Below are 24,880 nucleotides of genomic sequence, written 5' to 3'. Positions count from 1 at the left end.
TTTTTTTTTATCCATCCAATCAACTTATGTCTTTTAATTGAAGGATTTTCTCCACATACATTCGAAGTAATTATTGATAGGGATGCAATTACTGCCATTTTGTTTCTTGTTTTATGGCTTTTTTGGTTGTTGTTCTTTCCTTCTCTTTTCATGTGGTTTTATGGTTTTTCTACTGATATGCTTGACTTCCATTCCTTTTATTTTATTTTTTTTTAAATATTTCATTTATTTATTTGACAGAGAGAGAGGTCACAAGCAGGCAGAGAGGCAGGCAGAGAGAGAGGGAGAAACAGGCTCGCCACTGAGCAGAGAGCCCGATGCGGGGCTCGATCCCAGGACCCTGAGATCATGACCTGAGCCGAAGGCAGAGGCTTAAACCACTGAGCCACCCAGGCGCCCCCCATTCCTTTTATTTTTTGACAAGTTTTTGATTTGTGGTTACCATTAGTTTTATATATCGCATTCCGTGCATATTAGTAATCTATATTAAATTGATTGCCACTTAAGTTTGAACTATTCTAAATGTACTAAATATTTAACACTGTCCCCTACATTTTATGTATGTTTTCATTTTAACATCTTTACACTGTGAATGCATTGACAGATTATTTATAGATATACTTAATTTTACTGATGTGCTTATTTTTTTTTAATTTCTACTTATCAATTTTCCTTTCCCCTCAAAGTCCTCTTTAAAATTTTTGTAAGGCTGGTTTAATGGTGAGAAATTCCTTTTACTTTGTCTAGGAAATTTTTTTCTTTATCTCTCCTTCTGTTGTGAATGATAGCCTTGCTGGATAGAGTATTCTGTTTGCCACTTTTGTTTCTTTTTTCTTCCAGCACTTTTACTATATCATGCCACTTTCTCCTGGCCTGCAAAGTTTCTCCTGAAAAATCCACTGCTACCCTATGGGGTTTCTCTTGTACTTAACTGTTTTCTTTTGCTCCCTTTAAAATTATCTCTTTATCACTACTTTTTGCCAGTTTAAAAATGATCTCTCTTGGCATTGACATCCTTGGGCAATTTTGTTGGGGGGTGGGTTGTCTCTGTTCTTCCTGGATCTGGATGTCAGTTTTCTTTATTTTTTTATTTATTTTAAAGATTTTATTTATTTATTTGACAGACAGAGATCACAAGTAGGGAGAGAGGCAGGCAGAGAGAGAGAGAGTGGAAGAAACAGGCTCCCTGCCAAGCAGAGAGCCCGATGTGGGGCTCGATCCCAGGACCCTGGGATCATGACCTGAGCCGAAGGCAGAGGCTTTAACCCACTGAGCCACGCAGGCACCCCGCGGATGTCAGTTTTCTTTAAATAAATTTTATGCCCCCTTTTCTATCTCTTCTTCTGGAATTGCTATAATGTCAATGTTAGCCTTTATTATGTAACTGAGTCCCCTGATTGATTGTTTTCCATTACTCTGTCCTCCAAGTCACTGACCTGCTCTTCTGCTTCCTCTTGTCTACTATTTATTCCTTCTAATGTATTTGAAATTTCAGTTATTAAATTCTTAATTTCTAAATTTTAGAAAATTTATGTTTTCTATCTCTTTGTTGAGGGTCTCACTGAGGTCTTCTATTCCTTTCTCAAGCCTAGTGAATATCTTTGTGACCATTACCTTAAATTCTCTATCAGGCATATTACTTATTTCAGGGTTTTCTTTTAAGCGCTCCTGCTTTGATTTTTATCTTGTTCTTCCATTTGGGACATATTCCTCTATCTCTTCATTTTTTTCTCCCTCTGTTTCTATATGGCAGAATTTCAGCTATGTCTCCTGCTCTTGATAGTAATGGCCTTATGAAGAAGAGGTCCTGTAGTGCTCTGCAGTGCAATCTCCTCTGTCCATGAGAACCTGGCGCTTCAGGGGTGTCTCCTTTGTGCATTGTGTGTACCCTACTATTGTGGCTAAGCCTCATTTGCCTTCAATCCAGCCATCTGTAATGCCTTTCTTGGCCTGTCATGGGCAGAGTTTTTCCCTATGTTGTTAGTGGACCAGTTAAAGCAGCTTCGGTCTTGTTAAATGTGGTGTTTGCCAGAGCTGTAGTGGCACCAAAGTACAGATGCTCTCCTTGCATTGTCTTTTGAGAAGCTTTCATTGCTGGGTAAGGCCTGCAGTCAGAACATATGTTTTCCCTATCCCAACTGTTGGGGATGCAGTCAAACTATTGTGTGGGGGTTTCCTCCCCTTTTCTTGGGTCAAGAGCCACTTTGGGATGGTTCTTGCCCTTTTGGGGCTCCTTACACACTGCCATTCTTGTGGTGCCAATTTGATGGACTATTGTCAACAGCTTGTTGAATAGATTGGGTCTTTAAGAGACTATTGGGCAGGGCGCATGGTGCCATCAAGGTCCATGCAGGTCCACTGTAGGTGGGAACTTGCAGCCACCCTGGAAAATACATTCTGGGGCTGGGCTGGAGGGGACAGATTCGCAAAAGAGCATGGGGGCATGGTATTCCCTTAGCAAGTTAGGTGGAGAGAGCCTGCTCTGCCCTGGCTCACTTGGATGTCTCTGTATCTAGGATGAAGGGTGAAGAATAGAAATGGTGCCCACAAGCTCTTTTGTTCTTAGAAGACTCCTGAAGATCCCTGCCCTTCCAGCACACACTCTGAGATTAGTAAACAAATTTCTTCATATACCACAGGTATTTTTCAAACTGCTGTTTCTCCACTGTATCTCAGCAAAACTGTTGTGTTGTTTCCCTATTGAGGGCAGCAACTCAATTTTCTATTGCCTCCTGACTCTACAAGAGCCAAGTTGGCTGATTTTTTTAAAGTTCCTGGAGTTCTGTCCCACTGACAGTAAGAACTTCTGAAGTTATGACCCTCTGGTTTTCAAAGCCAAATGTTATGGAGATTTGTCTTCATAGTGAGGGTTCTTCATGCCTTGTGTGGGATCTCCTCCTCTCCCCTCTCATTGCTTGAATCCTCCCTCCATCAGAGAGTCCCATGGGCCAGTTTGTTTCCCAACTACATCTCCACCCTTACTTCCATTTTCAATATGACCTCTTCATTACATTGAGCTGTGGAGAATATGTCCTTCCAGCGTTTGGGTCATTTTCTGCATTACATATACTGATATGGATTTTTTCTAGGTGTATCCATGGAATTAGGTAAGTCTAGGATCCTCCTACTCCACCATCTTCTCTGGAAGTTGTAACTTTCATAAATGCTTCCAACTGAGATGCCCTAATTTTTTTTAATATAGAGCATTTCAGAAGTAAAGTAGAATATTACAAAAAGCAAGCACATCAACCATTTTAACCAGGAAAACACTTAACATGTAGAAGAATAAGAAATACCATAGAATAGATAGATAGAATAGAAATATTGACAGCAAAGTGAGGATAATATACTGAAAAACTAATTCTTTTTCAGATTTTAACCTTCATATCCTTTACACATTTCCCTGGTGTTTTTACCCTATGAGAAATGACTAGATGGTCATCTGTAGGGGAAAAAAGTAATATTTTGACAAGAATTTTAGTAATATTTTGTATTTGTAATTATTATAAAACGTTTCCTAAAAACATACAATTTGCTAGACAGTAGTCATACAGAACTAACAGAACAATGAGAAACAAAATTTATTGGTACCTTAATGGATTTATAGGAATTCAAAGTTACACAGCAAGGACTGGGTATCACAAAAGATAGCATTGATTGCCTGCTGCAGGACCATCTTACAGGGATTATTTGCCTTGGTGAGTTCACCATAATCCAGGCCATGGCCTTCAATCTTAGACGTCTACAGCCCGATCTTGATTATGTCCCAGAATTCATCCAAATTCAGGAGGTGAAATTATGCTGATTATATCATAAGACTGGAAGATATAAACAGAGAAGGAGAATTTATTAATTTATATTGAGAAATGCAACTATCATACAGGTCATATATGACTGTTGAGAAGATAAAACAATTTCCCTTTGAGGTGGGTTACAAGAAAAACAGAATGATTTGAGCATTTCTTCATAAACATAAAATGTAGGTCATAGGATGCTGGTAACTGCATCTTGCTTTATATCTGATGAGTCTGACTGCACAGTGAAGATTCATCCGTCACACAGACCAGATCTTTCCATCACCCTAGAAGTTTTCACCTTAAGAAAAGTGTTGGAATGTATTTCTCTATGTTTTTCATTTTTCTAGGCTTCCTTAACTGATGAACCAGTCCCATGTTGACCCTGTTAACCTTCAACACATTCTTATGTTCCTTGGAAAATCTGTATTTATTTTTTAAGATTTCATTCATTTATTTGTCAGAGAGAGAGAAAGAGAACACAAGCAGGAGGAGTGGCAGAGGGAGAAGAAGGATCCCAAGCGATGAAGAAACCCAATGTGGGACCTGATCCCAGGACCCTGGGATCATGACCTGAGCTGAAGGCAGATGCTTAACTGAGCCACCCACGTGTCCCATATTTATTTACATAAATGATACACGAATATAATGGAACTGTATATAATCCAAACACCATACACAAAACTCTTGCCAAAAATCTTCTCCCTTTCTTCAGTCCTTCTATCTCCAGAAGGCAACATAAGTATAAGTTCTTCCTAGACTTTTCTTTATGCATTTAAATATACACAGCAACAGTATTTACAGAAATATAAAGTTTTAGATAAGAGGTTTTGAATATAAGTTAAATCATACCATACATGCTATTCTTCTAATTGTTTTGATCCACTTAATATCACAATGACTTTCTATATGAAAATATAACTTTCTTAATATTTCAACTGCCTCATGATATTACATTGCATAAGAGAATAATTTATTTAGTCATTCCTTTCTTAAAAAGCACTTAGAACACATACAACTTTTCTTTATTCCAAAAATGATGTGTGTTTATTCACATGCAGGAGTATTTTCATAGTTTTCATAAATAAAATATGTATTAAAGAGCATACACATTGAAGTTTGGACATTGTATCACATTAAAAATTACACTCTTATAGACAGTGTACATTTCACCACATTCTTAAAACTGAACATTATGAAGACTTTTGATTACTGGAAGTATGATGTTTAAAAGTGGGACACATATTGAATTATATATATCCATGATAGTAATGAAATAAACTCAATTTATTATTGGATATTCATATTTTTACGGCTAAGAACTCTCTGACCATTTTTCTATTGAGTTACTTGTGAGTTTTTTTAAGATTTTATTTATTTATTTGATAGAGAGAGATCACAAGTAGGCAGTGAGGCAGGCAAAGAGAGAGGAGGAAGTAGGTTCCCCAGGGTCAGAGAGCCTGAAGCAGGGCTCTATCCTAGGACCCTGGGATCATGACCTGAGCCAAAGGCAGAGGCTTAACCTACTGGGCCACCCAGGTGCCCTAAGTTATTTGTGTTTTTGTATTATTTTTTAGTGTTTTGTACATTTTGGAAACTAATAATGTATCCATAATATGTTTTTTGAAGTGTTATCACATTGTATACAAATTTTTACTAAGTTTGTTTATGATGTCTTCAATCATAAAGATTGAGTGTGTTATAGACTTCTGGGGGGGCAAGATGGAGGAAAAGTAGGAGGCACGTTTCAACTGGTCCCCTAAAGTGAGCTGATTATCTACCAGAACACTCTGAACACACATGAAATCAGCCTGAGATGTAGGATTATACACTTCTGTATCTCGATGGGGGCAGAAGACACCAGTGGACAGGTAAAGCTGAGTGGGAATGTCGGACTGATATTGGAAAATAAACAAAAGGGGGAGGGAGCCATCAGAAGCAACCCACTGGAAAGTAATACCCCAGTACAATAGTGCCCTGTGATTGGGAACCAGCATTAACTTGGAGTCTCGTTAAAAACACTCAAAAAGAGCAAAAGATCTTAATGGAAAATAGGTGGAATCGGGCAATTAGGGGCTTAGGCCCACAGACCCAGGGTGGCCACTGCTGGCGCCCTGCCAAGGAGAGTGTGGCAAAGTCACAAAATCCAGGCCATGGTCCCTGAGCTTCCAGCACATGTGAGAGCATTGGGGGGGGGGGCAATGTGCATGAGAGATTCTGGCCAACCAGTTCTATCTAGAACCATAGCCTTTTGCACTCAGCACGCATGCTGTGAGACCTGAGTCTGAGTGTCACTCCACACCCTCCCCTGAGAGGGGTCCTTGCAGGCGCTAGCTGGTGCTCTCTACAACAGGTGAGAGTCTGAACACCTGCCCAGGCTGACAGGAAAATCTCAGCAAGCTATTTCTACTTGGGATCTCTCCTGCGGTCTAGACCTGCCCAGACAGCAACTGGAAGCTAACTCTCTGGACTAATACTGCTCCTGTTCTTAGTAGCACCAGGGCACACACGGGAGCTCCTGCGACCCCTGAGACTGTGGGTGAGGATGTGCTTTGCCATTGGGAGGTGGCAGGAGGGAAGTTTATGTGCTATGGAGCACCCAGAGGGGAATAGACTGAGGCTTCTTTCTGAGACAGAGCTCTGGGTGCAGTTTGCTTTCCTCTAAACCTCTGAAGAATGGCCAAAAGCCGCCAAGGAGAAAAACAAACAAAAAACAAAAAACAAAAAACCTCCAGAGAACAAAAGCCTGAAAAACCAGTTTCCTCAGAGTCCAGACCCTTGATAGGGGGCAGGAGGACTCAACTCTCCCAAGATTGTCTGAAATCCACGCAGCAGGGCCCTCCCCCAGAAAAACAGCCCCCCCCCAAAAAAACAAGAGGACAACCACCACAGGATCCCCATAAAACTGCAAAACTCCAATATCAGGGGAAAAGGATATATTAAGCTCCTGGTATTGCCGTAAAATGTGTATACTTCATAGATACAGCTTTTATATATTTTTAAAGATTTTGTTTATTTATTTGACAGATAGAGATCACAAGTAGGCAGACAGGCAGGCAGAGAGAGAGAGAGAGAGGAGGAAGCAGGCTCCCTGCTAAGCAGAAAGCCTGATGTGGGGCTCGATCCCAGGACCCTGGAATCATGGCCCAAGTTGAAGGCAGAGGTTTTAACCCACTGAGGCACCCAGGCACCCCCAACTTTTATTTTTTAAATTCATTCCCACTATTCTCATTCTTTTTAATTTTATTTAATAATTTTAACCTATACCATCACAATGAGAGTTTCAATACAACAAATTCCATAATAACCTTTTAAATCAAACTTTTGATATATATACCTCTGTTGTTTTTTCTATTTTTTTAAATTCATATAGAGATGAGTTTCAAGGTAATCTTCTTCTTGCCCCAATCAATACAACTCCTATATACAAACCAGTTTTAATCCCACTTCATCTTGGGAAAGTTGAGTCATTTAAAAAATATATCGAGATATACCCAGGAAGAATCAAAATAAACTTCTTTGTCCACACTGAGAATTTATAACCACCCTCCCAACTTTTTCTTATGTCAGTGTTTCTCTGTATTTGTTTTTGCTCCGGTAGTATATAAATCTTATACGTGGGATTCATTTTGTCTGGATCCTTTTCTCTCTCTCTCTCTCTCTCTCTCTCTCTCTCTCTCATTTGCTTCTGTCGGGTTTTTTGTTGTATACCTTATAAATATTACACTTGGGCCCATTCGCACTGGGACTTCTCTTTTATTTTTTTCTTGTCTCTTTCTCTCTCTTCTTTTCTTTTTTCTTTATTTCTGATGGGAACTCCCAATTGCTAAGAAGCATTCCAGGGTGCATCTTGCCTGGATCATGGTTGATACATTCAGCTACACATCCCCTTAGATATTTCTCACCAAACTGACTAGAAGGAGAAATGCCTAACAGAGGAAAAATTCAGAGACTGTGCCCTCTCCATCAGAGCTATTGGATATGGACCTAAACAGTATGTCGGAAAGGGAATTTAGGCTAACAATTTTTCAGGCAAAGGCTCAGTTGGGGAAAACCATTAATGACAGAATGAAATCGATTAGGGCACAAGTGAAAGGGACCAGGGAAGATGTTAACAAGGCTATCAATGAGTATCAATCTAAGTTCTCTAGCAACTAGGGTAACAGAAGCAGAAGACAGGATTAGTGATTTACAAGACAAACTGATAGAGAAAAAGGATCAGGAGGAGGCCAGGAATAAACAGCTTAGAAGCCATGAAAACAGAATTAGGGAAATAAATGACACCATGAAACATTAGAATGTCAGAATTATTGAAATCTCTGAGGGGCAGAAAAAGAAAGAACACTAGAGGATATAGTTGAATAAATTCACCAAGAAAATTTTCTGAATCTGGGAAATGGGACCAGTGTTCATGTCCTAGAGGAGGAAAGTTTTTCCTCCAAGATCAGAGAATCTAGAAAAACCTCGAGACACCTGATTGTGAAAATGATGAATCATAATTTTAAACAGGAGGTCTTGAGAGAAGCTAGGGGGAAGAGATTCCTTGTGTACAGAGGAAACCCATTCAGAATAACGTCAGACCTGTCCACAGAAACCTCACAAGCCAGAAAGGGCTGGCAAGACATATTCAGGGCAATAAAAAAAAATGAACATGCAGCCAAGAATACTTTATCCAGCAAGGCTGACATTCAAAATGGATGGAGAGACAAAGAGTTTCCAAGACCAACAAGGTTTAAAAGAGTACGTGGCCACCAAACCAGTATGACAAAAAAATATTAAAGAGTGTTCTATAAAAGAAGAAAGAACCCAAGACTGACATAGAATAAAAATTTACAGAGAAAATCTACAGAAATAAGGAATTCACCGGCAACATGATGTGAATAAAAATGTATCTCTCAATAATCACTCTCAATGTGAACAAAATAAAAGCTCCCTTAAAGGCACAGGGTTGCAGATTGGATAACAAGACAGGACCCATCCATTTGTTGTCTACAAGAGATCCATTTTGAACCCAAGGATATATCCAGACTGAAAATAAAGGGATGGAGAAGCATCTTTCATGCCAATGGGTCACAAAAGAAGGTTGAAGTAGTGATTCTCATATCAGATAAATTAGCTTTTAAACTAAAGACTGTAGTTAGAAATAAAGAAGGACACTACATCATTTTTAAGGGATCTATCTACCTAGATTATCTAACAATTGAAAATGTTTGTACCCCTAATATGGGAGCAGGCAACTACAGAAGACAACTGCTAAACAATGGCCACGGTCGCCAAACTGTGGAAGGAACCAAGTTGCCCTTCAATGGACAAATGGATAAGGAAGATGTGGTCCATATACACGATGGAGTATTATGCTTCCATCAGAAAGGATGAATACCCAACTTTTGTAGCAACATGGATGGGACTGGAAGAGATGATGATGAGTGAAATAAGTCAAGCAGAGAGAGTCAAGTATCATATGGTCTCACTTATTTGTGGAGCATAACAAAGAACATGGAGGACATGGGGCGATGGAGAGGAGAAGGGACTTGAGGGAAATTGGAAGGGGAAATGAACCATGAGAGACTATGGACTCTTAAAAACAACCTGAGGGTTTTGAAGGGGTGGGGGTGGGAGGTTGGGGAACCAGGTGGAGGGTAATAGAGAGGGCACGTATTGCATGGAGCACTGGGTGTGGTGCAAAAACAATGAGTACTGTTACGCTGAAAATAAATTAAAAAAAAAAAAAACAAAGAACAAACAAACAAAAAAACCCGAAATGTCTTCTCAGAAAAAAAAAAAAGACAACTGTGAAACAAGATAAAAAATCTTATGGATATGAATACATTAACAGTAGGGGAATCTTAACACATCACTCTCAGTAATAGACAGATCATTCAAGCAGAAAATAAATATGGCAACAAGACCATTGAATGACATATTAGACAAGATGGACCTCATACAGAAATACAGAACATTGCACCCAAAAAAAAAAAAAAACAAAAACAAAAAACAGAATACTCATTCTTCTTGAGTCCACATGGAACTTTTAATGGAATATACCACAAAATGGGTCACAAATCAGGACTCAACCCGATACCAAAAGACTGAGATTATACCTTGCATATTCTCGGATCACTATGCTTTGAAACTGTAGTTCAATGATAAGAAAAAGTTTGAAAGGAATTCAAACACCTGGGAGCTAAAGACCACCTTGATTAAGAATGTTTGGATCAACAAGGAAATCACATAAGAGCTTAAACAATTCATGGAAAACAATGAAATTGAAGACACGTCAGTCCAAAACCTATGAAATACAGCCAAGTCGGTCCTAACGGGGAAATACATAGCCACTCAAGCCTCCCTCAAAAAAAAAAAAAAAAAAAAGGAAAAATCCCAAATATACCAGCTCTCTTTACACCTTGAAAAACTGGAGAATCAACAAGTTAAGCCAACCCGACTTAAAAGAAACTAAATAATCAAAATGAGAGCACAGACCAATGACATAGAAACTAGAGATACAATAGAATGCATCGAAATTAGAAGTTGTTTTTTTTTAATCAATAAGATCGATAAACCATTGGACAAACTAATCCAAAAGAAAAGATAAATGACCCAAATTAATAAAATTATGAATGAAAAGGGAAGGATAAAGGCTAACAGTAAGGAAATAGAAAAAATCAACAGAAATTATTATGAATAGTTATGTGCCAGTAAGTTAAGCAACGTTTATGAAATGGATGGATCCATGGAAACCTGCAAACTTCCAAAACAGAATCAGAAAAAAAATTGACAACCTGAATAGACCAATTTCTAGTAACAAGATTGAAGAGTGATCAAAAACCTCCCAAAATACAAGAGCCCAGAACCTGATGGATTCCCTGGGGAGTTCTACCAAATGTTCAAAGAAATAGTAATACCTATTCTCCTGAACCAGTTTCAAAAAACTGAGGGAAAAGGAAAACGTCCACACTCTTTTTGTGAAGCCAGCATTACACTGATCCCCAAACCAGGCAAAGACCCTACCAAAAAGAAGAATTTCAGACCAATATCTCTGATGAATATGGATGTTAATATACTCAACAAGATCTTAGCTAATAGGATCCAACAGCACATTAAAACGTTTATCTACCATAATCAGGTGGGATTTATCTCTGGGTTGCAAGGGTGGTTCAACATTTGCAAATAAATCAATGTGATAGAACACATCAATAAGAGAAGAGAAAAAAAAAAAAAACACATGGTCCTCTCAATGGATGCAGAAAAAGCACTGGACAAGATACAGCATCCGTTCCTGATTAAAACGCTTGAAATTATAGGGATAGAGGGAACATTACTCAGCTTCATAAAATCTATCTATGAAAAATGCACAGCGAAAATTATTCTCAATGGGGAAGAGAAGACAGCTTTCCCCTTGAGATGAGGAACAGAGCAAAGATGCTCACTCTCACAATTGTTGTTGAACATAATATTAGAAGGCCTAGCAACAGCAATCAGACAACAAAGAGAAATAAAAGGTATTCAAATTGGCAGTGAAGAAGTCAAACTCTCTCTCTTCACAGATGACATGATCCTTTATATTGAAAACCCAAAAGACTCCACCCCCTAACTACTAGAACTCATATAGAAATACAGTAATGTGACCAGATACATAGTCAATGTACAAAAATCAGTTGCTTTCTTATACACTAACAATGAAAATACACAAAGGAAAATCAGAAAATCGATTCCATTTACAATAGCACCAAGAACTATAAGATACCTGGGAATAAACCTAACCAAAGAGGTAAAGGATCTGTACCCAAGGAAATACAGAACACTCATGAAAGAAATGGAAGAAGACACAAAAAGATGGAAGACCATTCCATGCTCATGAATGGAAAAATAAACATTGTTAAAATGTCTATATTGACTAGAGCAATCTGTACTTTCAATGCCATCTGATCAAAATTCCACCAGAATTTTTCAAAGAGCTGGAGCAAAGAATCCTAAATTCTGAAAGAAACCAAAAGTGACCCCAAATTGCTAAGAAAATGTTGAAAAAGAAAAACAAAATTGGGGGCATCACATTGCCCGATTTCAAGCTTTACTACAAAACTCTGATCACCAAGACAGCATGGTATTGGCACAAAAACAGACACATAGACCAGTGGAACAGAGTAGAGAGCCCAGATATGGATCCTTGACTCTACGGTCTAATAATCTAGGACAAAGCATGAAAAAATATACAGTGGGAAAAAGACAGTATCTTCAATAATTGTACTGGGAAAATTGGACAGCTATGTGTAGAAGAATGAAACCTGACCATTCTCTTACACCATACACAAAAGCATAAACTCGAAGTGGGTAAAAGACCTCAATGTGAGGCAGGAATCCATCAGAATCATAGAAGAGAACATAGGCAGTAACCTCTTCAATATCAGCCATAGCAACTTCTTTCAAGATATGTCTCCAAAGGCCAAGGAAACAAAAGCAAAAATGAACTTTTGGGACTTCATCAAGATCAAAAGTTTCTGCACAGCAAAGGAAACAGTCAACAAAACAAAAGGCAACCCACGGAATGGGAGAAGATATTTGCAAATGACAGTACAGACAAAAGGTTGATATCCAGGATCTATAAAGAACTTCTCAAAGTTAACACACAAAACAGATAATCATATCGAAAAATGGGCAGAAGATATGAACAGACACTTCTCCAACAAAAACATACAAATGGCTATCAGACACATGAAAAAATGTTCATCATCACTAGCCATCAGGGAGATTCAAATTAAAACCACATTGAGATACCACCTGACACCAGTTAGAATGGCCAAAATTAGCAAGACAGGAAACAACTTGTGTTGGAGAGGATGTGGAGAAAGGGGAAACCTCTTACACTGTTGGTGGGAATGCAAGTTAGTGCAGCCACTTTGGAGAACAGTGTGGAGATTCCTGAAGAAATGAAGAATAGAGCTTCCCTATGACCCTGCAATTGCACTGCTGGGTATTTACCCCAAAGATACAGATGTAGTGAAAAGAAAGGCCATCTGTACCCCAATGTTTATTGCAGCAATGGCTACGGTCGCCAAACTGTGGAAAGAACCAAGATGCCCTTCAACGGATGAATGGATAAGGAAGATGTGGTCCATATACACAATGGAGTATTATGCCTCCATCAGAAAGGATGAATACCCAACATGTGTAGCAACATGGACGGGACTGGAAGAGATTATGCTGAGTGAAATAAGTCAAGCAGAGAGAGTCAAGTATCATATGGTCTTACTTATTTGTGGAGCATAACAAATAACATGGAGGACATGGGGAGAAGGAGAGGCGAGGGAGTTGAGGGAAACTGGAAAGGGAGATGAACCATGAGAGACTATGGACTCTGAAAAACAACCAGAGGATTTTGAAGGGGCGGGGGGGGGGGGGTGGGAGGTTGAGGAACCAGGTGGTAGGTAATAGGGAGGGCACGTACTGCATGGAGCACTGGGTGTGATGCCAAAACAATGAATACTGTTATGCTGTAAATAAACAAATAAACGAATAAAAAAAAAAAGACACATAGACCAGTGGAACAGAGTAGAGAGCCCAGATATGGACCCTTGACTCTATGGTCTAATAATCTAGGACAAAGCATGAAAAAATATACAGTGGGAAAAAGACAGTATCTTCAATAATTGTACTGGGAAAATTGGACAGCTATGTGTAGAAGAATGAAACTTGACCATTCTCTTACACCATACACAAAAGCATAAACTCGAAGTGGGTAAAAGACCTCAATGTGAGGCAGGAATCCATCAGAATCATAGAAGAGAACATAGGCAGTAACCTCTTCAATATCAGCCACAGCAACTTCTTTCAAGATATGTCTCCAAAGGCAAAGGAAACAAAAGCAAAAGAAAAAAAAATGAATTTTTGAGACTTCATCAAGATCAAAAGCTTCTGCACAGCAAAGGAAACAGTCAACAAAACAAAGAGGGAACCCACGGAATGGAAGAAGATATTCGCAAATGACACTACAGACAAAAGGCTAACATCCAGGATCTATAACAAACTCCTCAAACTCAACACACACAAAACAGATAATCATATCAAAAGATGGACAGAAGACATGAAGAGACCCTTCTCCAATGAAGACATAACAAATGGGTAACAGACACATAAAAAAATGTTCATCATCACTAGCCATCAGGAAGATTCAAATCAAAACACAGTGAGATACCACCTTACACCAGTTAGAATGGCCAAAAATAAAAAGACACTAAATAGCATGTGTTGGAGAGGATGTGGAGAAAGGGAAACCCTCTTACACTGTTGGTGGGAATGCAAGTTAGTGCAGCCACTTTGGAGAACAGTGTGGAGATTCCTGAAGAAATTAAAAATAGAGCTTCCCTATGACCCTGCAATTGCACTGCTGGGTATTTACCCCAAAGATACAGATGTAGTGAAAAAAAGGGTTATCTGTACCCCAATGTTCAAAGCAGCCATGGCCACAGTCGCCAAACTATGGAAAGAGCCAAGGTGCCCTTAACGGATGAATGGATAAGGAAGATGTGGTCCATATACACTATGGAGTATTATGCCTCTATCAGAAAGGATGAATACCTAACTTATGTACCAACATGGATGGGACTGGAAGATATTATGCTGAGTGAAATAAGTCAAGCAGAGAGAGTCAAGTATCATATGGTTTCACCTATTTGTGGAGCATAAGAAATAACATGGAGGACATGGGGAGATGGAGAGGAGAAGGGAGTTGTGGGAAATTGGAGGGAGAGATGAACCATGAGAGACTATGGACTCTGAAAAACTATCTGAGGGTTTTGAAGGGGCGGGGGATGGGAGTTTGTGTGAGCCTGGTGGTGGGTATTATGCAAGGCACATATTTCATGGAACACTGAGTGTGGTACATAAACAACGGATTCTGTTACACTGAAAAGAAATTTTAAAAAATTTACAAAAAGAAGTTAAGAAACAATTTAAAAAAGAAAATATAGATATTGGATTGGTGAATAGAACAGAGCCACTCACTTAATTTTGGGAGTACTTTGCTCTTTTAGAAGAAACTGCCTCCCCAAATTTTAAAGAATTTTATATATATATATATGATGAATGATGGAATATGACTGTAAAGATGAACATTTTCTAAAAATTATCATAAAAGTGATGATAAGTTGGTTGGGAATGAAAAAAAATGAAATGGAGAGTATTTGCTCAGGCTGGATACTAGAACAAAGTCCTGTGCTAGATTTATCATATATTTTGATCTATTAGAAGAAGTTGCATCCCAAAATTTATTAGAAGAAGAAACCCTATGTGTATACAAAAAATAAAGTTAGATACAATGAAGAATAAAATATGACTATAATTTATTCTTCTCCTATCCCCCTAACCCCCCATGTTGCTTCTCCATGTCCTCATATCAGGGAAATCATATGATAGTTGTCTTTCTCCGATTGACTTATTTCACTAAGCATGATACGCTCTAGTTCCATCCACGTCGTCGCAAATGGCAAGATTTCATTTCTTTTGATGGCTGCATAGTATTCCATTGTGTATATATACCACATCTTCTTTATCCATTCATCTGTTGATGGACATCTAGGTTCTTTCCATAGTTTGGCTATTGTAGACATTGCTGCTATACACATTCGGGTACACGTGCCCCTTTGGATCACTATGTTTGTATCTTTAGGGTAAATACCCAGTAGTGCAATTGCTGGGTCATAGGGTAGTTCTATTTTCAACATTTTGAGGAACCTCCATGCTGTTTTCCAGAGTGGTTGCACCAGCTTGCATTCCCACCAACAGTGGAGGAGGGTTCCCCTTTCTCCACATCCTCGCCAGCATCTGTCATTTCCTGACTTGTTAATTTTAGCCATTCTGACTGGTGTGAGGTGATATCTCATTGTGGTTTTGATTTGTATTTCCCTGATGCCGAGTGACGTGGAGCACTTTTTCATGTGTCTGTTGGCCATCTGGATGTCTTCTTTGCAGAAATGTCTGTTCATGTCCTCTGCCCATTTCTTGATGGGATTGTTTGTTCTTTGGGTGTTGAGTTTGCTAAGTTCCTTATAGATTTTGGATACTAGCCCTTTATCTGATATGTCGTTTGCAAATATCTTCTCCCATTCTGTCAGTTGTCTTTTGGTTTTGTTAACTGTTTCCTTTGCTGTGCAAAAGCTTTTGATCTTGATGAAATCCCAATAGTTCATTTTTGCCCTTGCTTCCCTTGCCTTTGCCGTTGTTCCTAGGAAGATGTTGCTACGGCTGAGGTCGAAGAGGTTACTGCCTGCATTCTCCTCAAGGATTTGGATGGATTCCTTTCTCACATTGAGGTCCTTCATCCATTTGGAGTCTATTTTCGTGTGTGGTGTAAGGAAGTGGTCCAATTTCATTTTTCTGCATGTGGCTGTCCAATTTTCCCAGCACCATTTATTGAAGAGGCTGTCTTTTTTCCATTGGACATTCTTTCCTGCTTTGTCAAAGATTAGTTGACCATAGAGTTGAGGGTCGATTTCTGGGCTCTCTATTCTGTTCCACTGATCTATGTGTCTGTTTTTGTGCCAGTACCATGCTGTCTTGATGAGATTTTTTATGAAAAGTGTTGTTAAGATAAACTAGATAAAAAATATTAAAAGAGGAAAGAGTAAAAGTTAAAAAAATTAGAAAAAGAAAAAAAATAAAATTAAAAAAATGAACTAACTTTGCAATTCTAAAGGATCATGGGGAGAAAGCCATGAATTCCATGCTTTGCTTTCTCCTCCTCTGGAATTCAGCTGTTCTCCTTGGTAAGTTAGCTTGGTCTGGGTGGGATTTCTTGCTGACCTTCTGGGGAAGGGGCCTGTGGTAGGGGTTCTCAAGTGTCTTTGTCTGAGGAGTTATTGCTCTGCCCTTGCCAGGGGCCGGGCTAAGCAATCTGCACGAGTTCGATCGGGAGCTTTTGTTCCCCGAATGTTTTCTGTAGAGTTCTGGAGGGCAGGAATGCAAATGGTGGCCTCCAAATCTCAGGCGTGGAAGAGCAAAGAGCTCAGGGCCCCACTCCTCAGTGCACCCTTGGAGAAAAGCGCTGAATCACTCCTGTATCCCTGGCCTCCAGCTGTGTGCCAAGATCACCCGGCCTGTGACTGAGAGTCTCTGTCTCTGGCACACAGCCCCTCCTGGAGTCTACAAACCCAACAGATCACTGCAGCTCTTCCAGGGAGGACTACCCGGATATTCCACTTGTGGGTCCCTGCTCAAAGACCAGTGGTCTGACTGTGCCACAGATCATGATTTATGGTAACACCAAGCTAAGAACTCACTCCTTGGCTCTGTCTCTGTAGCCGGCTTTCCCACTCTAATACCTGTGAGCTCTGTGATACTCAGACACCCCTGATCCTTCAGTGACCCCTCAGGACCTGAGACCATGCTATCCCTGCCAGGACTCCAGCCCCACTTAGCCTCTGGAGCGATGTCCTTCAGTGGAGCAGACTTTCAAAAGTTCAGAATTTGTGCTCTGTTGCTCCTCCACTTGCTTGCTGGGAGCCAGCCCCTCCCCAGCAGTCTATAGTCCAGTTGCTTTGGATTCATTTCTCCACAGGTCCTACCTTTCAGAAAGTGGTCGATTTTCTGTATCTAGACTTGCTGGTCTTCTTCTCTTCAATCTCATGTTGGATTTGTAGGTTTTTGGAATGGTTTCATAAGCTATCTAGCTGATATCCTGCTACCTGATGTCATCTCAGCCTCTTTTTTAAATAGTATTATTTTTATTAATATATAATGCTCCCTTGTGACCTGCCATCTAGTAAATGCTTTTTTTACATTAAAAAATTTTTTTTTAAATTTCTTTTCAGTGTTCCAGAATTCATTGTTTATGTAACAGACCCAGTGCTCCATGCAATACATGCCCTCCATAATACCCACAACCAGGTTCACCCAACCTGTCATTCCCCACCCCTCCAAAACCCTCAGTTTGTTTCTCAGAGTCCAGTCTCTCATGGTTTGTCTCCTCCTTCAATTTCCTGATCTCCCTTCTCCTCTCCATCTCCCCATGTCCTCCGTGTTATTCCTTACATTCCACAAATAAAGGAAACTATATGATAATTGATTCTCTCTGCTTGACATATTTGACTCAGCGTAATCTCTTCCAGTTCAATCCATGCTGTTACAAAAGTTGGGTATACATCCTTTCTGATGCAGGCATAATATCCATAGTATATATGGGCCATATCCTCTTTATCCATTCATCCATTAAAGGGCATCTTGGTTCTTTCACAGTTTGGCAAATGTGGCCATTGCTGTTATAAATATTGGGGAACAGATGGCCCTTCTTTTCACTAAATCTGCATCATTGGGGTAAATACCCAGTAGTGCAAATGCAGAGTCATATGGTAACTCTATATTTAATTTCTCTTTTTTTTCCGTTATTTTTTTCTAATTTCTTTTCAGTGTTCCAGAATTTATTGTTTATGCACCACACCCAGTGCTCCATGGAATAGATGCCCTCCATAATACCCACCACCAGGCTCACCAAACCTCCCACCCCTCACTCCTCCAAAACCCTCAGATTGTTTCTCAGACTCCACAGTCTCTCATGGTTTGTCTCCCCCTCCAATTGCCCCCAACTCCCTTCCCCTCTCCATCGCTCCATGTTCTCTGTGTTATTCCTTTTGCTCCACAAATAAGTGAAACTGTATGATAATTCACTCCCTCTGCTTGACTTATTTCACTCAGTATATTCTCTTCCAATCCCATTCATGTTGATACAAAAGTTGGGTATTCATCCTTTCTGATGGAGGCATCATTCTCCATTGTATATATGGACCACATCTTCCTTATCCATTTGTCCGTTGAAGGGTATCTTGATTCTTTCCACACTTTGGCGACTGTGGCTATTGCTGCTATGAACATTGGGGTACAGATGGCTCTTCTTTATACTACATCTGTATCGTTGGGGTAAATACCAAATAGTGCAATAGCAGGGTCATAGGGAATCTCTATTTTTAATTTCTTAAGGAACCTCCACACTGTTTTCCAAAGTGGCTTCACCAATTTCCATTCCCACCAAAAGTGCAAGAGAATTCCCCTTTCTTCACATCCTCTACAACACACGTTGTTTACTGTCTTGTTAATTTTGGCCAAAATAACTGGTGTAAGGTGGTATCTCACTGTGCTTTTGATTTCAATCTCTCTGATGGCCAGAGATGATGAACATTTTTTAATGTGTCTGTTAGCCATTTGTAAGTCTTCATTGGAGAAGTATCTGTTCATGTCTTCTGCCCATTTTTTGACATGATTATCTGTTATGCATGTATTGAGTTTGAGGAGTTCTTTGTATATCTTAGATACCAATCCTTTGACTGTAGTGTCATTTGCGAATATCTTCTCCCATTCCATGGGTTGCCTCTTTGTTTTGTTGACTGTTTCCTTTGCTGTGCAGAAGCTTTTGATCTTGATGAAGTCTCAAAAATTCATTTTCACTTTTGTTTCCTTTGCCTTGGAGACATACCTTGAAAGAAGGTGCTGTGGCCGATGTCAAAGTGCTGTCCAATTTTTCCAGCACAATTTATTGAAGATACTGTCTTTTGTCCACTGGATATTTTTTCCTGTTTTGCCAAAGATTATTTGACCATAAAGTTGAAGGTCCATATCTGGGCTCCTTACTGTGTTCCACTGGTCTATGTGTCTGTTTTTATGTCAGTCCCGTGCTGTCTTGGTGATCACAGCTTTGTAGTATAGCTGGAAATCAGGCAACGTGATGTCCCCAGTTTTGTTTTTCTTTTTCAACATTTCCTTAGCAATTAGGGGTCTATTCAGATTCCATACAAATTTTAAGATTGTTTGTTCCAGCTCATAGAAAAATGCCGGTTGAATTTTGATCAGAATGGCATTGAAAGTATAGATTGCTCTAGGCAATATAGACATTTTAACAATATTTATTCTTCTGATACATGAACATGGAATGGTCTTCCATATTTTTGTGTCTTGTTCCATTTCTTTCATGAGTGTACTGTAGTTCCTTGAGTACAGATCCTTTACCTCTTTGGTTAGGTTCATTCCCAGGTATCTTATGGTTCTTCGTGCTATAGTAAATGGAACTGATTCTCTAATTTCCCTTTCTGTATTTTCATTGCTAGTGTATAAGAAAGCAACTGATTTCTGTACATTGATTTTTGTATCCAGACACATTACTGTATTTCTATATGAGTTCTAATAGTTTGGGGTGGAGTCTTTGGGCTTTCCATATAAAGGATCATTTCATCTGTGAAGAGGGAGAGTTTGACTTCATCATCAACTTTAATACTTTTATTTCTCTTTGTTGTCTGATTGCTATTGCTAGGACTTCTAATACTATGTTGAACAAGAGTGGTGAGAGTGGGCATCACTGCTCTGTTCCTGATCTCAAATGGAAAGCTGTCAGCTTTTTCCCATTGAGAATGATATTTGCTGTGTGTTTTTCAGAGATAGATTTTATGAAGTTTAGGAATGTTCCCTCTATCCCTATACTTTGAAGCGTTTTAATAAGGAACGGATGCTGGATTTTTGTTAAATGCTTTTTCTGCATCAATTGAGAGGACCATGTGTTTCTTCTCTCTTCTCTTATTGATTTGTTCTATCACATTGATTGATTTGTGTATGTTGAACCAACCTTGCAAACCAGGGAAGAATCCCACCTGGTTATGGTGGATAATCATTTTAATGTGCTGTTGGATCCTATTAGCTAGGATCTTGTTGAGAATCTTAGCATCCATATTCAATAGGGATATTGCTCTGAAATTCTCCTTTTTGGTGGGGTCTTTGCCTGGTTTGAGGATCAAGGTAATGCTGGCCTCATAAAGAGCATTTGGAAGTATTCCTTCCATTTCTATTTTTGAAACAGCTTCAGGAGTATAGGAATTATTCCTTCATTGAATGTTTGGTAAAATTCCCCAGGGAGGCCATCAGGTCCTGGGCTCTTGTTTTTTGGCAGGTTTTTGATCACTGCTTCAATCTCGTTACTAGATATTGGTCTATTTAGATTGTCAATTTATTCAGGATTGAGTTTTGGAAGTTTAGTGGTTTCCAGGCATGCCTGCATTTCGTCTAGGTTACTTAACTTATTGGCATATAACTGTTGATAATAATTTCTGATGATTATTTCTATTTCCTTGGTGTTAATCATGATCTCTCCCTTTTCATTCATAATTTTGTTAATTTGGGTCCTATCTCTTTTCTTTTGGATTAGTTTGGCCAATGATTTATCTATCTTATTGATTCATCAAAAAAAACAACTTCTAGTTTCATTGATGCATTCTACTGTATCTCTGGATTCTATCTCATTGATCTCTGGATTCTATTTCATTGATCTCTGCTAAATCTTCAATATTTCCTTTCTTGTGTGGGGGGTTGGCTTAATTTGTTGTTGATTCTCCAGTTCATTAAGGTTGTAAAGACAGCTGGTGTATTCTGGATTTTTCAATTTTTTTTGAGAGAGGCGTGGATGGCTATGTATTTCCCCCTCTGGACCACCTCTGCTGTATCCTATAGGTTTTGGACTGAAGTGTCTTCATTCTCACTGGTTTCCATGAATTTTTAAAATTCTTCTTTGACCTCCTGGTTGATCCAAACTTTTTTTTTATTTTTTTTATTTTTGATTAGCATATCATGTATTAATAGGCCCAAGGGTACAGTTTGGTGAATCGCCAAGTTTACACACTTCACAGCACTCACCATAGCACATATCCTCCCCAATGTCCATAATGCAACCACCCTTTCCCTACACTGTCCCGCCAGCAACTCTGTTTGTTTTGGGAGATTAAGAGTCTCTTATGATTTGTTTCCCTCTGGATCCCATCTTGTTTCATTTTTTTCCTTCCCTACCCCTCAAGCCCCCCACTCTGCCTCTCAAATTCCTCATATCAGGGAAATCATATGATAATTGTCTTTCTCAGATTGACTTATTTCACTCAGCATAATACTCTCTAGTTCATCCACGTAATCGCAAATGGGAAGATTTCATTTCATTTAATGGCTGCATAGTATTCCATTGAATATAAATACCACATCTTCTTTATCCATTCATCTGTTGATGGACATCTAGGTTCTTTCCACAGTTTGGCTATTGTGGACACAGCTGCTATAAACATTCGGCTGCTATAAACGTGCCCCTTTGAATCACTACATTTGTATCTTTAGGGTAAATACCCAGTAGTGCTATTGCTGGGTGGTAGGGTAACTCTATTTTCATCTTTTTGAGGAACCTCCATACTGTTTTCCAGAGTGGCTGCACCAGCTTGCATTCCCATCAACAGTGTAGGAGGGTTCCCCTTTCTCCACATCCTCACCAGCATCTCTCATTTCCTGAATTGTTAATTTTAGCCATTGTGACCAGTGTGAGGCGGTATGTCATTGTGGGATTGATTGGTATTTCCTTGATGCTGAGTGATGTGGAGCACTTTTTCATGTGTCTCTTGGCCATCTGGATGCCTTCCTTGCAGAAATGTCTGTTCATGTCTCTGCTAACTTCCTGACTGGATTATCTGTTCTTTGGGTGTTGAGTTTGATAATTTCTTTACAGATTTTGGTTAATAGCCCCTTATCTGATATGTCCATTGCAAATTTCTTCTCCAATTATGTCAGTTGTCTTTTGGTTTTGCTGACTGTTTTCTGTGCTATGAAAAAGGTTTTGATTTTTTTTATGCTAACATCATATCGCATATTTATTTTTTGTCTTTTTGGTGAGAACACAAGTTCTACTCTCTTAGCAAATTTCTGTTATACCATACAGTATTATCAACTATAGTCACCATGTTATACCTTAGATCCCCAGACCTTATTCATCTTATAACTGAAAGTTTGTACTTTTTACCAACTTCTCCCTACCTCCCTCATCTTCCAGCCCCATGGTAGCCACCGTTCCACTCTGTTTCTATGAGTTGATTTTTTTTTTTTTAAGGTTCCACACAAGGTAATACCGTAAGGTTATTGTCTTTGTCTGGCTATTTCACTTAGCATAAGGCCCTTCAGTTTCATCCACATTGTTGCAAATGGAAGTATTTTCTTCTTTTTATAAGTCTGAATAATATGCTATTTCATATATACTACATTTTCTTTATCCATCCATCCATTGAAAGCCACTTCAGTCATTTCCATACCTTAGCTATTGTGAATAATATTGCAATGAGCTTGGGAATATAGATAGTTCTGTGAGACAATGGTCTCATATCCTTTAGATATGTACTCAGAAGAAGGTTTTCTGGATCACAGAGTATTTCTATTTTTAATTTCTTGAGAACCTCCATACTGTTTTCCATAGTAAACTGTCACTGGCAATATGAGCTTCCAGTCCCACCAACAGTGTACAAACAATCCATTTTTCTGCATTCTCACCAGCATTTGTGATCTCTTGTCTTTTTGATAATGGTCATCCTAAGAGGTATGAGGTGATATCTCATTGTGGTTTTTGATTTGCATTTCCCTGGTGATTAGGGATGTTGGGCACATTTTCACATATCTGTTAGCCATTTGCTTGTCTTTTGTCAGTGAAAAATGTCTATTTGTAGCCTTTGTCTATTTTTTAATTGGGTCGTTTTTATTTTGCTATTGAGTTGCATGAGTTCTTTGTATATTTTGGATATTAGCCCCTTATTAGAAAAATGGTTTGAAAATATCTACTCCTATTCCATAGGCTGCCTTTTCATATTGATGGTTTCCTTTGCTGCGCAGAAGCCTTTTAGTTTGATGTGTCCCACTTGTCAATTTATTTTACAGCCTTCACTTTTGTTATTTAATGAATTTTATTGAGTTCTTTTTTTTTTAGCGTAACAGTATTCATTGTTTTTGCACCACACCAAGTGTGCCCTCCCTATTACCCACCACCTGGTTCCCCAACCTCCCACCCCCCATGCCTTCAAAACCCTCAGGTTGTTTTTCAGAGTCCATAGTCTCTCATGGTTCATCTCCCCTTCCAGTTTCCCTCAACTCCCTTCTCCTCTCCATCTCCCCATGTCTTCCATGTTCTTTGTTATGCTCCACAAATAAGTAAGACCATATGATACTTGACTCTCTCTGCTTGACTTATTTCGCTCAGCATAATCTCTTCCAGTCCCGTCCATGTTGCTACACAAGTTGGGTATTCATCCTTTCTGATGGAGGCATAATACTCCATCGTGTATATGGACCACATCTTCCTTATCCATTCATCCGTTGAAGGGCATCTTGGTTCTTTCCACAGTTGGGCGACCGTGGCCATTGCTGCTGTAAACATTGGGGTACAGATGGCTCTTCTTTTCACTACATCTGTATCTTTGGGGTAAATACCCAGCAGTGAAATTGCAGGGTCATAGGGAAGCTCTATTCTTAATTTCTTGAGGAATCTCCACACTGTTCTCCAAAGTGGCTGCACCAACTTGCATTCCCACCAACAGTGGAAGAGGATTCCCCTTTCTCCACATCCTCTCCAACACACATTGTTTCCTGTCTTGCTAATTTTGGCCATTCTAACTGGTGTAAGGTGATATCTCAATGTGGTTTTAATTTGAATCTCCCTGATGGCTAGTGATGATGAGCATTTTTTCATGTGTCTGATAGCCATTTGTATGTCTTCATTGGAGATGTGTCTGTTCATATCTTCTGCCCATTTTTTGATCTGATTATCTGTTTTGTGTGTATTGAGTTTGAGGAATTCTTTATAGATCCTGGATATCAACCTTTTCTCTGTACTGTCATTTGCAAATATCTTCTCCCATTCTGTCAGCTGTCTTTTGGTTTTGTTAACCATTTCCTTTGCTGTGCAAAAGTTTTTGATCTTGATGAAATCCCAATAGTTCATTTTTGCCCTTGCTTCCCTTGCCTTTGCCGTTGTTCCTAGGAAGATGTTGCTACGGCTGAGGTCGAAGAGGTTGCTGCCTGCATTCTCCTCAAGGATTTGGATGGATTCCTTTCTCACATTGAGGTCCTTCATCCATTTGGAGTCCATTTTCGTGTGTGGTGTAAGGAAGTGGTCCAATTTCATTTTTCTGCATGTGGCTGTCCAATTTTCCCAGCACCATTTGTTGAAGAGATTGTTTTGTTCCATTGGACATTCTTTTCCTGTTTTGTTGAAGATTAGTTGACCATAGAGTTGAGGGTCTATTCTGGGCTCTCTATTCTATTCCAAT

The 24,880-nt window shown here is 39.2% G+C and overlaps 1 protein-coding gene and 1 pseudogene across 1 annotated transcript in view; one reads left to right on the top strand and one right to left on the bottom strand.

The window, feature by feature from the left end:
- The window catches only part of LOC123934643, a 150,958-nt pseudogene that overhangs the window by 80,204 nt on the left and 45,874 nt on the right, over window positions 1–24,880 (top strand).
- Window positions 3,565–24,880, bottom strand: part of NBDY (negative regulator of P-body association) — a 169,810-nt gene continuing 148,494 nt past the window's right edge. The window contains exon 3 of the mRNA XM_045995853.1: window positions 3,565–3,818. The gene's annotated coding sequence lies outside the window, so the exon portion shown is untranslated. The remainder of the gene's footprint in view (window positions 3,819–24,880) is intronic.

This window comes from Meles meles, chromosome X (genome assembly GCF_922984935.1).
Source record: "Meles meles chromosome X, mMelMel3.1 paternal haplotype, whole genome shotgun sequence".
In the NCBI taxonomy this organism is placed as follows: domain Eukaryota; kingdom Metazoa; phylum Chordata; class Mammalia; order Carnivora; family Mustelidae; genus Meles; species Meles meles.
Note: the sequence above shows the minus strand (reverse complement) of the source record. Positions and strands in the feature narration are given on the sequence as shown.